Consider the following 12471-nt stretch of genomic DNA (forward strand, 5'->3'; position numbering starts at 1 on the left):
TATAGAGTAGTCAGTGGGAGTAGGGACTTGTGTCAGGCTGCCAGGGTTCAGCTCCCAACTCAGCCTCTTAGTGGCTGTGCAACCTTAGGCAAGCTACTGCACCTCTCTGTGCCTCGGTTTCCTCATCTGTGAGATGGGATAATAATAGTAGGCACTACCTCATAAGGATTCTGTGAATGTTGCATGAGCTAATGTAGGTAGGGGAGTTAGAACAGGGCCTGGCATGTAGTAAGGCTCAGTAAGTATGAGCTATTATTTGTGCTATGACTAAGCGCAAATGTATCAGTCAGATCTCACAGGAAATAAATGGCACCTGTGAGTAGGATAATTTGAAAGATGTTTAATAAATGTGTGGTGGGGAAATACAAGGGAGGGTGCTGCAACCCTCAGACCTAATATCTTCCTCAGCACAAAGCTAAGACCAGGGAGTGGTTCCCAGACCCAGGAGCAGAGAGTCCTGTCTGTAGCAAGCCCACCAGGGGAGAGGACCAAGGACCCTCAGTCCAGGGACGCAGCCAGGAAAATAAATACTCTGAATCTCCTCCCTCCCTCTGATCTCCAGCAGGCAATAGGCCCCCCAATTACCAAAGCCAGCTGGAAGCTAGAAGGTTTGGGAGCCTACTGGTCAGTCCCCACGGGTGTGGAGTCCCTATGGGTTAGCCTCCTGAGGTGCAGAGGAGGGCTGGAGTGGGCGAGGGGCAGGAGGGCAAAACTGTGGAATCAGACAAACTAGGCTCCGAGCCTACTGGGCTTTTGGCTGGGAATCTTGGGCAGGTCAGCGCAGGTACCAGACGTGTGAGTGAAGCCATCTTGGACCCTCCAGACCAGCCCATCTGCTAGCTAAATATCATGTAGTGACCACAATGTCACATGGAGCAGGAGAGTCACTGGACAAGCCCTGCCTGAATTCCTGACTGGTAAAATTGTGAAATATAATAAAATGGTTGCTATTTGGGATATTTTGTTTTGCAACAACAGTTACAGAAAATAGCTCTTTCTGTGGCCTTTGCTATCGTTCTCTGATCTCCCCCAAAGCTCCCACATCTCCATTCCCTGTTACTTTGGAGAAATCTTTCGGAAGGGTGGGGGGAGGGGTGTGGAGCTTAACTACTGCAAAATCAGTCAGTATCCTCAGGGTCAGCCAGGAATGAAATGTTGCACCAACTGGGTAGGGGCTGGGGTGCCCTGGGAACCAAGCTCTGGAAAAGCAGCAGCCTCTTCTCAGTTCTCACCATCAGACGCCCAGCAGGAATGAGCGCCTGGGCATACAAGGCCTTATAATGAAAAAAGAAAAAACTGGAACTGGGAATCTGGCTTTTTATAGGACTGTTTCAGATTTCTGAAACATACCGGCTAAAGAAGGATTTCTCAGGGCCCAGTTACCTTGGCTGGGGTGCTGGCTTGTGCCCTGCCTGGGCCCTCCAGACCTGCATCCACCCTGAGACTCCACATGGCAGGGAGATAAATCTGACACAGGCGTAGGTGTGCCTGGCGGAACCCAGAGGTGTGCAGGGATTCTCCGGGTTCTCCAAGGAATGGGACCCTGACAGACAGGCTCTGGGTCTCTCTCCTAAAACCCAGCAGGGTGTCTTTAGCCCCCTTCTCTGGGATGCTGCCGCATGGTCCTCTCTCTGCAGGACTCCGTCTTTCTTCCCTCTTCTCTGCAGACAGACCACCTACAACCCCCAGGTTTCAATGTCTCATTCACAGCTGTGTAGAGACTGACCAGCATCCTGCAGTGCCAATTCCTCATTCTCTGGAGAGGGAGAATCTGATTGACCCACCTTGGCTATGAAGGGTAGGCAGTCTCAAAGAGGGGGTGCTCGTGAGCTGAGGAGACACCCCCAAAAGCTTTTAAAGCAGCCCGCAACCTGGATTACTGTGCAGCTCCTTGTCTGTTGTCCTGTTTTCCCTCAGCCAGCTCCCCCTGTGACCCCCCACACCCACCATCCATCGCTGTGGCAGAAACTGAAGCCTTCCAAAATCTTTCCCAGGGAAACTCTCTGCTGCCCAGTCAGCTGCATTTGTTCATCTGACTCCAAGGTCTGTCTCTGAAGCCTGTCTGCTCCCACTGAAGTGCCCTCTTAACCTGCACTTGTTACATATTTCTAGACACTCTAATGTTCTCATGCCTCTGCTATCCTTAGCATGACTGCAGGCTCCCTAGGAGCTGGGACTACACCCTTTAAAAATTTTTTTCTCTCCGCCCCAACCCCCCAATATCCAGTGGAGGGCCTGCAAACAGCAGGCACTTAATAAGCTCTTGTTGGCTAAATAAAAATGACTTGTAACCCAGGAGAAAGTCTAATCTATTTCTGAGTCTTGTGTCATTGTTTGGATTGTCCCTGTGTTGCGCTGTCAGAAGATGGGCTAAAATGAGGGCCAAGAATTCCTTGATCCATACAGTTTATAGAGTTATGACACCAGCGAGGCTCTAGGGGGACATGGAAGTTCTGTCCTTGAGGAGTTTCCGTGCTAGTGGGATGAGACATGCCATAAAAGGATGCTCTTGGGTTTAAGTGATGGAAAACCAGGACCTTAAGAGGACTGAGTACAAAGGAAATGGATTGTCCCATATAACTCAAAGCCTAGAGATAAGAAAGTGTATCAATTATCTATTGCTTTGTAACAAATTACCCCTAATTTATTGGCTTAACACAGCACATTTATTATCTCACAATCTCTCTGAATTGGGAGTCCTTGATGGTTGCCTCTGCTTCAAGGGCTCTCACAAGCCTGTAGTCAAGTTGTTGGCCAGGGCTGGGGTGTCATCTGAAGGGTCGGCTAGGGAAGGATCTGCTTACAAACTCACATGGTTGTTGGTCGGATTCAGTTCCTTGAAGGGCCTCAGTTTCTTGCTGGCTGGAGGCTATCTCCAATGCCTTGCCACGTGGAAATGCCCAACATGGCCACTTGTTTCATCAAAGTGTGCAAGCTGAGAAGGCAGTAGATTCTGCTAGCAAGACAGAAGTTACAGCCTTGTATAACCTAATCACAGAAGTGACATCCCGTCACCATTGTCCTATTCTGTGAGAAACAAGTCACAAGTACTCCCTACACTCAATGGGAGGGGATCAAGCAAAGGTGTGACAACTAGGAGGCAGGGCTCACTGGGCACCAGCTTAGATGCTGCCTAGTAAAGGGACCCAACATTGCCATCAGTCACTCCGGTTTGGTCCCTCTTTCTGCTTGGACCTTCTCAGCATTGACTTCAACCTTAAACTGGTTCTCCTATGGTTCTAAGACAGCTTCCAATGGCAACTGAGATCATGCCTTGCAAGGGCATCCTGCAAGAGAGGGGAAAAATCCTTTCTCCTAAGCATGCAACAGAAGTCCTTGTAGTGTGATTGGCCAACTTAGGTCACATGTCTGGTCCAGGTACCAGGAGAATATCACATACCAATTGGCCTAGGTTAATTCAGGTCCACACTTGGTCCTGGGCTTGGAGGTGACCTTCCCCCAGATCATGCTGGGGAGGGGCTGAAACCTGATCAGAATTAAGGTTCTGTTGGCAGGGAAGAAAAGAATGGATGTTGGGTAGATAACCAGCAGTGTCAATGACATCTGTATAGAAATGACCAGGAAAACAAGGCCACTGAGTGAACATTTGGGGTTGATTGATATATTCATTATCTTGATTGTGGTGATGGCTTAATGCGTATTTACATACATCAAGGTATCAAATACACCCATTAAACACGTACAGTTATTGTGTGTCAATTATATTTCAAAAAAGTAATTCTAAAAATGTGCCATACCTTTAGTTGTTATGTTATGAAGAGTACAAAAAATTAAGCAAATATTCTTCCAGTTTGCAAAAAACTACTGTCTGATTCTGTAGAGGAGTTACTCATGTCATCAACGAATGAGTGAAATTCTGACTTACATCTTTATGGTTTTGCTTTGGTTGTACCCACGAGTGTAAACAAAATTGTGTTATTTACAACATTCTTGTCATTCATCTGTTGCAACCATAGGTTGGTTACAGACACAAGAGTTTGACAAAAAGCAGTGAAAGCATTCTGTGAGAATCAGTTGGACTTTATAGTAGAGTACTGCATATTTTATCATTTAAGAAAACAAGGCCATGAGTTATATGTATAATTCAAGTTGCTCTGACAATATGGTTCACAAAAGTTTGGCATGAAAGAGTCATTTTTCAAGATCATTTTCATTCCCTCCCCCTCAGTAAAAGAGGACCAGGGAGGACTAAAGGAGGAGGCAGTCCTTGGTGGGCCTTGAAGGACTCAGGCTCAGGCTGGGGGAGGCAGCTGGCTCAGGAACGGCTTTCGTTTGCCTGATTTGCATGTCCTTCCTCTTGGCAGCACGTGGAGTGAGGGAATGGAAAGAGGCTTTGAAACAGTGACCTTGGAGAAACAAATCCACATTTTTGACGAGAAGCCAGATGATTGAGCATTAACAGCTCATCATCTCTAAATTGGCTCATCTACCAGAAGGCAAGCCAGGAGGTGGAAGCTATTCTCTGGGAAGCAGAGCTCTTACTGTGTGCCATGTACTGCAACCCTACTATGTGTCAAGGTGGGGAAAGGGCTCCAAGGGCAAGGACAAATATGATGTGATTTCTGCTCCACCCCCAGGAACTCCTGATGTTTTGATAGGTAGTCTTTAATAACCATGTCTGATTCATTCATGTGTGTCCAGGCTGGGGACTCAGGACAGCTAAATAAATGGACTAAACCTGTGTGTATGGTATATTTGTTATCCATTGATGTATAACAAATTACCCCCAGATTTAACAGCTTTAAACAACAATAAACTTTTTTTTTTTTTTAAATCATATATAGTTTCCATGGGTCAGGAATTCAGAAGCAGCTTAACTGTTTGAGTCTGACTCAGGATCTCTCATGAGGTTGCAGTCAAGATGAAGCTAGGCAGCCATTTTGGGTTATGAGGCAGAAGCTATATCCTGAGGAAGACAGAGCCATAACAGAGAAAGAGGCTGGGTCACTGGCACTGTGGAGTTCCACAGCAGCCTGGACTCAGCACCTTCGTCTTCTACTGTGTGAGAGAGAAATCAAATCCTACCCTGTTTAAGTTACTGTTCTTTGGCGGTTCTCTGGAGGATGATTTCAACACGTAGGAATAAGGGAAGGGCATCCTAGCAGGAGGAGATAGCGGCATGAGTCAGCGCCCAGCGATAGGCCCAGAGGTAGACCCCTACTTACCTCTCAAGACAGTGACGAGGGGAAAACGAGTTACTGCTTAGGAAAGCTGCTGAAAGTGTCCACCGTTGAGCGGTGCTGTAGTTGCTCATGACAGCTAATCCTCCTCATTTGTCTTTTGCCTCAAGGGCAAGGACTGTATCTTAACTCCTCTGTATAGCGTGCTTTGCAAAAAAGATGTTTTTTTTTTTAATTGAAGTCTAGTTGATTTATAATGTATTAATTTCTGGTGTACAGCATAATAATTCACTTACATAAATATATTTTTTCTTTTTATATTCTTTTTCATGATAGGCCATTATAAGATACTCAGTACAGTTCCCTGTGCTATACAGTAGAATCTTGTTGTTTTATCTATTTCACATATAATATCTACAAATCCCAAACTCTCAACTTTTCCCTCTGCACCCCTTTCTGCCCTGGTAACAATAAGTAAGTTTGTTTTCTATGTCTGTGAATCTGTCTCTGTTTTGTAAGTAAGTTCATTTGTGCCAATTTTTTTTCAGATTCCTGATATCATACGGTATTTTTCTTTCTCTTTCTGGCTTACTTCACTTAGTATGATGATCTCCAGGTCCATCCTTGTCACTGCAAATGGCATTATTTTATTCTTTTATGGCTGAGTAGTATTCCACTGTATAAATACACCACAACTTCTTTATCCAGTCACCTTTCGATGGATATTTAGGGTTGCTTCCATGTCTTGGCTATTGTAGATGGTGCTGCTATGAACATTAGGGCACATGTATCTTTCTGAATTAGTTTCCTCTGGATATATGCCCAGGAGGGGGACTGCTGGGTCATAGGGTAAGTCTACTTTCAGTTTCAAAAAAGATGTTCTGTCACTATGTAGGAGTGAGGCTGTGATTTATCTCTATTTCACTTCTCCCTTTTGAGGATATTTACTTCCTCTGAAAATCAAGTGTGGTGTCCCCAAGGTTTCTTCCTCCTGGGAAAAACCAGAGTGGTTCATTAAAAATCATGGGGTGGCAACAAGCCGGTCAGTTTGAGAGGAAATCTGACCCAACACTGGTCTTCTTGGCCACAGTCCTAGCCTGGGCTTCTGCTGTCATCCCGGGTAAGCGACCACAGACAGCTGTACACTCTGCAGGAGGCTCCTGGGACCTCAGGTAAGAACCTTCCCCACTGCAGACTCCCTGTCTTCAGGAGCTGCTGTGCAGAGGGCTGGGTGCTGGGGGCACAGACACTCTGGCTGCTTCAGAACCACACAGTGCCCTTCCCCTCTCAGCTCCACTCTTGCCCTCTGTGTGACCTTGTGCAAGTTTCTTAGCCTCTCTGAGCCCAAGTTTCTTCTTCTGGAAGATAGGTGGAGGCATACTTACCTCACGGCTGCTTGTGAAGATGACATGGGGGTGGCTAGCAGTGTGTTGAGTAGCAGCCTTGTGACAAATGTCAGTTTCCTTTCATTGACTTTTTTTTTTTCCTTTATTGATTTTTATAAGTGCAGAATGGATGCCCAGCTCCGTGGGCTCTGCAGTGCCTTCCACCCTGGGCTCTCCCTCTGACAAGTATGCCAGGAGGTGTGTTTAAGGAAGTTTGGGCTCAGTTCAGCTGCTATTAATTAACGCTGCCATGGACAAGGTGATGTCGAGGACCAGAAAGGAAGGCATGTTGTCCCTTGTCTTTCAGGATTGTGGTCCACAGAAGCCTCAGATGCTGGCACTGCAGTGTGTGATCCTCACAGGGATCCTGGTCTAGGGCAGGGCCAGCTTCATGATTTGCAGGACCTAATGCCAAATGGAAGTGTACGACCCATTGCTGAAAAATATTGCAGATTTCAAGACAGCGACAGCAGAACATTAAACCAAGGACAAGACCCGTCTAAGTGAGACCCTCTAAGTGTGGGCTCTGCAAATGCACAGGTCATACGCCCAGAAACCTGGCTCTGGCCTGGGGTGACCGATCATCTTAGTTTGGCCTGGGCTGAGGGTTTCTCAGGACATGGGACTTTCAGCGCTACACCTGGAAGGCTCCAGCTTGGTTACAGCACCCCTAGCCTGCTCAGCCTCACAGTGAGCCTCGCTGGCCCTGTGGACCCTCAGCTGGGGAGAGAGATTGGGCTTGAAGCTGAGTATAACAGAGAAAAGTGGGAATTTATATCCAAGGAGCAGGGTGAGGGTCAGTGGATGGAAAATTACTAGGGAGAAACGTAAGGGTAAGGGTTAGGGTAGGTCTGACTAAACCAACCTAACAGGATTCCTACTGAAGGCAGGCCAGGGTGATCAGACATCACTTGGGGTCAGTGAAGGATGAAGAACCTGATCAGGTATCGAGGGTGATCGGTGTGGAGGATGGAGGATTCTGGCTAAACTGACTTAGTGGGATTCTTGCTAAAATTAGAAAATGCATCTATGTGTTTGTTGTTGCTTGGTTTGGTTTGTTCATTTATTCTGCCTGTTGGTTTTTTAAAAAAATATTCCACATATGAATGAAATCATATGGTATTTGTCTTTTTCTGTTTGATTTATTTCATGGAGCATAATACCCTCAAGAGCCATCTATGTTGTCACAAATGATAAGATTCTATCTTTTTTATGCCTGAGTAGTATTCCATTATATATATACACATATCCATATATATATTTCATTATATATATACGTATTCTATACACACACACACACACACACACACATCCCCATAGCTCCATATCTTGGCTGTTGTACATAATGCTGTGATGAACATAGAGGTGCATATATCTTTTTGAATTAGTGTTTTTGTATTCTTTGAATAAATACCCAGAAGTGGGATTGCTAGATTACATGGTAGTTCTATTCTTGATTTTTTGAGGAGTCTCCATACTGTTTTCCACAGTGACTGTACCAATTTACATTCCTACCGATAGTGTATGAGGGTTCCCTTTTCTCTACATCTTCACAGACACTTGTTATTTCTTGTCTTTATTTAAAAGGAGATACTGGGGGTTGAACCCAAAACCTTGTGCATGCTAAGCACGTGTTCTATCACTAAGCCATACCACCCATCAAGTTGCTGTTTTTCCATTTAAATTCTTCATTCTGTGTCAGTTTTTTTTTTTTTTAATGGTGGTACTGGGGATTGAACCCAGGACCTCATGCATGCTAAGCACACACTTTACCACTGAGCTCTACCCACCTCCCTTTCTTGCCTTTTGCTTTTCTCTAATAATCAGTGATGTTGACCCTTTTTTCATGTGCCTGTTGGCATCTATATATCTTCTTTGGAAAAATGTCTATTCAGGTACTCTGCCCATTTTTAAATTGGGTTGTTTTTTGTTGTTGAGTTGCATGAGTTCTTTACGTATTTTGGATATTAACCCCTTATTGGATACATGATTTGCAAATATCTTCTCCCATTCGGAAGGTTATGTTTTCATTTTATGAAAAGGTGGTTTCTTCTGCTGTGCAGAAGATTTGTAGCTTGATGTAGTCTCATTTGTTTATTTTTGCTTTTGTTTCCCTTGCCTGAGGATACATGTCTAGAAGGATATTGCTAAGACAGATGCCAAAGAGCATACTGCCTGTTTTGTTTTAGGGGTTTTATGGTTTCAGGTCTTACATTCAAGCCTTTAATCCACTTTGAGCTGATTTCTGTATATGGTGTGAGATAGTGGTCTAGTTTCTTTCTTTCTTTCTTTCTTTCTTTCTTTCTTTCTTTCTTTCTTTCTTTCTTTCTTTCTTTCTTTCTTTCTTTCTTTCCTTCTTTCTTTCTTTCCTTCTTTCTTTCTTTCCTTCTTTCTTTCCTTCTTTCTTTCTTTCCTTCTTTCTTTTTTGCATGTGACTGTGTTTTGCCAAGACCATTTATTGAAGAAGATGTTCTTTGCTCCTGTGTCATAAATTAATTGTCCATGTATGTCTGTTTTTGCTGCCAATACCATACTGTTGTGATTACTATAGTTTTGTGATATAGTTTGAAATCAGGGCGTGTGATACCTCCAGCTTTATTCTTTTTTCTCAGGATTATTTTGGCCGTTGACAGTCTTCTGGGGCTCCATAGAACTGTTAGAATTTTTTGTTCTATTTCTGTGAAAAAAATCTTTGAGATTTTGAATCTGTAGATTGCTTTAAGTAACACGGACATTAACAATGGTAATTCTTCCAATCCATGAGCACGGAAGATCTTTCCATTTATTTGTGTCTTCAGTTTCTTTCAACACTGTCACAGTTTTCCATGTACAGGTCCTTCACCTCCTTGGTTAAATTTATTCTTAGGTTTTTTTTTTTCTTTTTGTTGTGATTATAAATGGGATTTTGTTTTTTTTAATGAACGAACCAAACCAAATCAAACCAAATACATAGATACAGAGAACAGAGTTGCGGTTACCAGAGGGGGAAGGGCTGGGGCTGGGGTAGGGAGGGCAAAAAGGGTAAAGGGGGTCCACCTTAATGGTGACGGATGGAAACTAAAGTTTTGGTAGTCAGCATGCTGTAGGGTATACTGAAGTAGAAATATAACGTTGTACTCATGAAACTTATATATTGTTATAAACCAACATTACCTCAATAAAAAATAAATTAGGAAAATAAAGTAAAATGGGACAATGCAGAGACAAGCATGGAAACCCAAAAGTCAGTGCCTCATTGAAAAGAAACTAAAGTCTGGGCAAAGAGAGGCCTTGTCATAAAAGCCCTTGGCCCTTGTTCCTCCCAGCTTTTATCTCAAATATTCTTCCTCCCAGGGCAGAAATCCCCCAAAAGGCAGCTCAAGGCCATCCCACGCCACCTCCCTCCCTCCCTCTCTCCCACCCCCAGGTCCCAGGGCTGAGTCTGAAGGCAGGCAGGCCATCTCCCCGCCTGGGAGAAACATTCATCCTGCCCCACAGGTGTGGTTCTTGATGAACTGAACCTTCCAAATCCTCTCTGCTGCCAAGCCTGGGTTCAATGTTTGAGAGGTCAAGTGCGTGCCCTCCCACGCCCTGGGGAGATAAACCTCCCGGGGAGAAAGCTGTGAGGGAACAAGAGTCAAACCTGTAGATGGAGTGGCTTATTGGTTGTTACACAGAGTTTGCATTTCACCTGCAATAAGAGCTTTTCCCAGGAGTTTGCTAAATTGGAGGCATTGGGCCAGGCAGCTGGGTTACATTACCTCCCATCTCAAGATCCTTAATTTAATCACATCTACGAAGTCCCTTTTGCTGTGTAAGGCACCCTATTCGCAGGTTCTGGGGACTTAGGTTGTGGACCTCTTTGGGGGCCATCGTGCTGCCTACCACAGGTCCCATGAGTTTTCCAGTTCGAGCTACTTGGAAGTTGTCCACTGAAAAAAAAAAAAAACCACCTAAAAGCTGAGAGTTGTGTTTCATTCGAGAACCTTGCTGAGAATTATAGCCTGGGAATTTGCCCCTCAGGTAGCTCTGGGAAACTGTTCCAAAGAGGTAAGGGAGGAGCTAGGGTATATAGGAACTTCTGCTGAAAAAAAAAAAAAATGTAGTTAAACATCAAAAGATTACTGCTAATCACACACACAAAAATCTTGAGTTAATGATTTTAGTACTTTCCTACATAAGGGAAGATGCAAGAGTCTGGACTCACTGAAGTGATTCCTTCGAAACGAGTCTCAAGCATCTAGGGCCAGTGTTCCTGCTTTTCCCCATCTTGCATCCCCCTCCAGGTGCACCTTCGGTGCTGGTTCTGGCCGCTTTGATGACTTGATGGAAGGCAGCCGTCGTTGTGGATGGAAACGGCAGGCAACGTTCTTTTTGTCCACAAAATATTCGAACATCTCTGTATCATATTTTTCCAGGTTATTCATTGTCTCTTTTTAAATCATGAAACACTTGATGTGGTGTGAACGTGTCCCCTTTTGCGTGGCTCACGTCGTCCATGTGTGTTGTTTCTCTTCGCCTCTCCCGACTCTCCTTGTCCATGAAGCCTCAGCTTGAGTTGGTGTCTCCCCTGGTGGCCAGGCTGACTGGGTGCTCCTTCTCTGGGGTCCTGCCTCCTGAGCTCACTCCCTCCCAGGACTTGGGGGCTCCTTGAAGTGACTGGAGGTTGGCCTTCAATCTCGGCAACCAGCAGCTGGCCTGATGCTCAGTGCAGAGTAGGCCTTTAATACGTGTTTACTGAATGAATCAGTGTGCCCTGTGACAGAATGCTCTGTGCTCTTTCTAGCTTCAGGGCTGGTCTGAAAGACGTAGTCTAGACACCCCCAAAATTGGTGCCCTTCAATGGTTGGCGGGGGCCGTGGGTGAGTATATTTCAAATCGAGATGCTTCTAGAAAATTCCAAATGCATAATTGTCGAATAATAATAGAAGCAAGCATACAGGCAAAAGATCATTAAAAAGCAACAATAACAAAAAACAAAACAAAAGAGAAGCAGGTGATTCACTCTGGCCTAGAGGCCTAGGAAGGCCTTAAAAGAAGAAGTGTGGGCCCTCCTCTGCAGGACAAGGGTGGGGGAACCACCACAAGCTGAGGAAACTGCATCTATGAGGACAGGCAGAGCCACACAAGATAAAGAGGGAAATATCATCCCTCTATGGTTGTGGAAGGTCTGAAATGACCCATTGAGGCAAGTGGGAATTATTAAATGCTCCTGAGCAGGAGAGGGACAAATCCGATTTCTACATTAAAAGATCCCTCTGGCTGCTGAGTGGAGGCTGGACTGGGACGGGAGGGAGAGTGGAGGCAGGAGCCTGTGGCCTGGACCAGGCGAGCACTGACAGTGGGGCTGTGGTGGCTGGACCAGAAAGGGAGTAAGAGGTTCCAAAAGCAACTGCGAGGGAGAAAATGAGAAGATGGATCGCTGCGTCTGCCACTAGAGGTGGTGGGAGGAGCTGACATTTTGTAGCTGATGACTGGTGAGATACTGGTACTACTGAGATGGGGGCAGAAGCAGGAAGACTGGGGGTGGGAGGAAAGTTTGGTGTTTTTTTCCCCCCAAATTTCATCGTGAAAAATTTCAAACATACAGAAAAAAACCCTGTACGGTGAACACCCCTCTACCCACCATCTACACCCTGCCATTAACACTACTGAACTTGTTTCATCACACATCAGCCCATCACCCACCCATCCCTCTGATGTTTTCAGTGCATTTCAAAGTTGCAAACCTCAGTACTCCTTCACCCCTAAACCCTTGGGCCTTCCCATCATTACCTGGAGTTCAACATTTAAGATTCTTCTCCTCCACTATTTAGCATTTCTGTAAGTTATTCACCTTTACTCTATCTAACTATTGATGGATAGTTGAGTTGCTTCAAATTTTGGGGTATTATGAAAAAAAAACTGCTGTGAATGTTTGCCCACTTTAAAAAATTGGATTATTTTTGATCATACTGACTTTGAGG

The sequence above is a fragment of the Camelus bactrianus genome, chromosome 6, assembly GCF_048773025.1.
Source record: "Camelus bactrianus isolate YW-2024 breed Bactrian camel chromosome 6, ASM4877302v1, whole genome shotgun sequence".
Lineage (NCBI taxonomy): Eukaryota > Metazoa > Chordata > Mammalia > Artiodactyla > Camelidae > Camelus > Camelus bactrianus.